Raw genomic sequence first — 5,551 nt, forward strand, 5'->3', positions numbered from 1 at the left:
ACAGTCATGTGTGTCCTGAAGCCTGTGTATTAGGTTCACAAGTGAGAAACAAACTTTTTTTTCTCCCTCACCTTGCCTTTCTCCATCTCTCAGCTAATGTGTGCTCAAAATGCTCTGTTTCAAAATCATGCCATTTATGACATCATTTGGATAACCAAAAAAAAACAAAAAAAAACATTCCTCACCCATCTGAGCGTGCCCTCTAGCAGGCACTATCTCTCTGCTCACCGACACCGAGTATCGAAATAGGCACGGCCAAGCAAAGGCTAAGCAGAGCAGCTGCTCCGTTAATGGCTATATCAACGAGACAAAAGTCTTTTTTACTCCCTTCATCTGATCCTCCATATTCAGTGGATAGATTTGACTTTGTATGGAAATCTAACTTCTGGAGGTTTTGCCTCAGTGTGCTGAGCATTTCAAAAGGGATTGCTTTACCAACAGCGGTGCGAACAAAGCAGGTGTGAGCTCAGAATAAGCCTGCCTTTATTTACCATGGATAGAGGAACGTAAATTATCGTTTTTCCTAAAATAAATGAAATGCACAGAGAGGTTAATCTGGTGAAACTGCTCCTGTTTTGTTGTCACTTATAAGCAAAGGTTTCAAAATTATTAATGTTTATTACATGAATAGAAGTATAAATCCTACAGTTTAAAACATTTTTGTAGAATCTAGAGTATCAACTTAAGCTTTTTACTCAAGTAAAAGTGTAAAAGTACCATTTTTAAAACTTCTTAAAGTATAAAACTGAAAGTAATGCAGGAAAAAATGTTAAGGACAGATGCTATACACACTACACTATTAATGAAATTTTTTTCGACAATTTTTCGATTCGATAACTTGTATTTCCAGTAGCAGGGAAAAAAAATTGCACATACAAGAAAATAGAGGATGTTTAGGCACAGTATATACAATAGAAAAATAAAATCAATTAAATAAGATGTAGGAAGATGTATTGGGGGATGAGGATAGACAAATAAATACAGAGGGCTATAGCAAAACAATGACTTAAATTAACAGTTATGTAATGTATTGCACTTGGATGGTTGAGGAAAGAGAGTGTCCAGATTATAAAAACCACAGTGAGTATCTACAACACCTCTGCTTATAAGCTGCCCAGAGTGGTCTGTAGCAGCCCATTTATTAAGCTCCCACCTTCATCTTCTGTATTATTCTGCGCTCCTAGCTGCCATCTTTAGAAACTCTGACTGGTTGTCATGGTTTAGGGCGTGGTCTCGGGAGGGCAAGGCATGGGAAGCCAGAACAGCTTGTTTTAAAGAGGGCTGAATAAGGAGTTATTGGTGCATGTCTGCCTAATCTGACAAGAATCTTCCTGCCCAAACGTCAGAAAACGTGCTCTGGAGGGCTCATGGTTCATATTTTATATATATATTTTCTTTCAAATCTAACATAATATGAGATATTTAAAATTTAAATAATTGAATAAAAAAAAAATCAGTGAATTTAAAATTCATACCTGTCTGAACCTTAAGGTGTAGGTGTTTACGTTTTAATTTCAGTTTTAAAATATATCAAGGTCTGTTTTTTAAAAACATTCTTTATTTTGACAAGACACAAAAAAGTTACAATTATTTCATAACAGACTGAGATATGATAACAGCCTAAAGTTTATTCCTTAGTATATTATAGCCTCTCGCCCGTAGACAGCTGGAGATAGGCACCAGCACCCCTTGGGACCCCAGAAGGGATCAAGCAGGATGGAAATGAATGTTATAGCTAATACTGTATGTATTATATAAATAGAACAAAGAGAAATCCCTGTGTGATTACAGGTTATGACCTACAATATGCTAGTGCCAGTCAAAACCAAAGTTAAAGTTATTTTATTTTGGTATCGTTTCACCAAGAGGTTCATTGCTGGTTCATTCCAGGCTTATTGTTAAAAATATTTGTCTTCTGGCTTTTATTGAGGTTTCTAGGATCTCAGACCAAGCAGCACAATACTTAATAGGACCATCTACACTGTTTTTTTTTTTTTAACTTCAGGTCTTTTTTTCAGTTGGTGTTGAACAGAACATTTGCACAACCTGAAGTCCACCACTATTTTCACAATGTTCAAAGACTTAGTGCTACCTTTGTGCCAAACAGCCATCTGGTTGTCCTCCATCCCACATAGAGGCTCATCATCATTGCGAGTCAGACTCAATTACTGTCTTCTTATAGCAAGTTGGAAGAGCCTGACAGAGGCAAAAGACAGCAGCAGTAGCAGAGCACTCAGAGCTTCTCTCTAAAGTCCCATATATGTAACCAAAGACAATTAAGGGAGATGAAAGTGAGAAAGCATTACATTTTAAACCACCTCAGAGGGGAACAAAACATTCATTTAATTTAGATATGTAAATTGGTTGTTTTAAACATGGTTTTCTAACTTAAAAACGATCATTTCAGAATTATACTGACAACACAAGAAGGTCAAACTAAATGTTATTGTGCATTACCCTTTTGATCAGTCACTGTTGTGCTTTATTCGATAGTAGTTGAAGAAACGACAGGAATAATGTCTCTAAATGACAAGAATAATGATGCTTAACATAGAGAGGTCTCTAGTCTATCCCAGTGCAGAGAGACAGTACTTACACCATTATCTTATTAAAAATTGACTCACCAAGCATGCAGCCATTGTTTAAATGTTTACTCACTAACTGTTTGCAAACATTTGTTTAATGCAAAAGAAGAAATAGGTGAACTGGAAAACTAAGAGACACTAGAGCCTTTTATTACATTGTTCAGTTTTGTTCACTGGCTTTCAGCTGATCTTAACTGCCAAGAGGACTCATAATACTGGTAAACAAGTTGATGGAGCTGTCATGTTTGGTTTTCAGTTGGACACATGTGCAGGTGGATAAGGCAGGACAAGTTTATTTATATAGCACATTTCAGTAACAAGGCAATTCAAACTGCTGTACATGAACAGAACATAAGAAAAGGAAACGGAAAATTACCCTTGAGTGGCATAATAGAGGCAGGTAAAGAACAGTTGGACAACAACCTAAATATAATGATGTCAACATTTGTCAACAGTACAAATTCCAAAGCAAATTTAACAAATAAGATAAGATACACTTTATTGATCTCACAGTGGAGAAATTTACTTGTCACATTGACTCAATAGTCAAAAGAAGGTGCCAAAAGGAGGAAAAGGTGCATGGAGTATATACAGTATATATAGTGTGTCTACACTATCTGTTAGCAGCAGGTAGGAATGACCTGCAGTAGAGCTCCTTTTTACAGCAGGCTATATAAGATTTTTACTAAAGGAGCTACAGGGGGTGAGAGGTGTTGTCCATGATGGATGTCAAAAAGTGCCTGAGCAGCCAGGTGATTGGGTAACGGTACACAGAAAGCATAATCGTGGATTTATGCCAACTAGTCACCACCAACCCATCCACGTTTCTAACCAATTCTCCCCGCTGAGTGATGCTACCATTGAGAAGCCCACTCTGGTGATTGGCAACTCCATAGTCAGAAAAGTGGCATTAGAGACACCAGGGACCATATTCAAATGTTTGCCAGGGGCCTGAGTGGGCAAAATAAAATCCTACCTGAAACTGCTGGCTAAGGATAAGGTTAACTATGATAGCAGGGGTTGACATTAAGGATTTTTACCACTTGCCCAAAGGGCAAGTAACTTTCTCATTTCATTTGCCCAGAAACAATTTTTACTTGCCCAGAATAATGTTTGATAAATGTAGTTCCTAATATTCATTTTTGTATATATATCAATGAAACATGTTTGTTTTTTAAATGTTTTTTGTAATTCAGTATTTTTTAAGTTTACAGGTTCCTGGTGTGTATATGCATGCGTCAGATAATGAACTCAAGCCTACATTACCGTGTTAACATGCTTTTCAACCCTTCCTGCACATTTTTTTCAAACTAAACTTTGCAGTTTTCCCTGACAAAATAAATGCAGCCGTTTGTCGTTTTGGTAACTACATCAAAATTATCGCTAGGTGGACAAAAATCACGCCATCTGGCTGAAAATCACCCAGCTTTTTCAAATCACGCGCCTTTTTCAAATCACGCGAGAATGTGTACAAAACAAAAAAATTTGGCGCCTGCAACGCTTCTGTGTCGTTTTCATCGAATGGCGGTGATTTTAATGTAAGTTTGAGTGATAAATATTTTTTTTTTGCGATCATTGCACTTGCCCGGCAGGCAAATGCAATGAAATTTGTACTCTCCCAACAATAAAAACTAACGGGAGATCGGGCGATGGTTAACTATTATCTCTTCAATAAGAGACTTCAGCTGTTAACATCGAGCCCTGGATTGGTTTATCTCTGGAAATTGGGGCAGCATCTAAGGTAGCCGTAGAATTCCGGTCGAATTTTCAGAGTTAGCAAAATCATTGTCTTCATCTAAGCCTTCCACTTGTATGTTAGATCCAGTTCCAACCAGCTTTTTAAAGAAGTATTCCCTTTGATCTTCTCCTCCATTTTAGATGTAATTAATCTCTCCCGGTTACAGGTATATCTACCAAAGGCTTTTAAGGTTGGTGTAATTCAACCTTTACTTAAGAAACCTTCAATTATAGACCTATATCCAATCTTCCTTTCTTATATAAAATTCTTGAGAAAGTAGTTGCCAAACAAGTGTGCGATCACTTACACCATAATGAACTTTTTGAAGCATTTAAATCTGGTTTTAGAGCTCATCATATCACTGAAACAGCTCTGGTGAAAGTCACTAATGATATTCTCATGGCCTCAGATAATGGACTTGTATCTGTACTTGTCCTGTCCTGGATGTCAGTGCTGCATTTGATACAGTTCATCATAATATTCTTTTAGAAAGATTTGAATACTTTGTCAGAATTAAAGGCATGGCATTAGACTGGTTTCAATCGTAACTATGTCATTCACGGTATTATTGATAAATCCTCCATATGTCCCAGGGATAGCAGTGGAGTACCACAGAGATCAGTGCTTGGACAAATTCTCTTTACTAAATATATTTTCCCAATCGGTAGAGTTATTAGACACAATGGGATTAATTTCCACTGTTATGCTAATTATACTCAGCTATACTTGTCTATAAATCCAGTTGAAGCTAACCCATTACAAAGATTACAGGCATGTCTTAAAAACCTGGATGACTGTTAACCTTCTGCTTCTGAAAGCAGACAAAACAGAATTTTATAGTCTTTGGACCAGAATATTTGAAAAAGAAGCAGATTAGTCAGTCACTTGATTTTGATGGGATTAAATTAAACTCGATAATAAAGTAAAACATTTGGTGTTAGTTTTGATCAGGACCTGTCATTTAAATCCCATATCAAAAAGTTGTCTAGAATTTCCATGTTTCATGTTTCCATGTTTCCATGTTCCATGTTTCCATGTTTCTGAATATTGCAAAAATTAAAAATATCCTGTCCAGGGGTGATGCTGAGAAACTAGTCCATGCATTTGTTACTTCCTATTGTAATTCTTTACCATCAGGAAGTCCAAAAACTGTAGTTAAAAGCCTTCAGCTGATGCAAAATGCTGCAGCCAGAGTTCTGATGAAAATAAAAAAGAGATCATATGTCTC

The sequence above is a fragment of the Cyprinodon variegatus genome, unplaced genomic scaffold, assembly GCF_000732505.1.
Source record: "Cyprinodon variegatus isolate N-32 unplaced genomic scaffold, C_variegatus-1.0 Scaffold718, whole genome shotgun sequence".
In the NCBI taxonomy this organism is placed as follows: domain Eukaryota; kingdom Metazoa; phylum Chordata; class Actinopteri; order Cyprinodontiformes; family Cyprinodontidae; genus Cyprinodon; species Cyprinodon variegatus.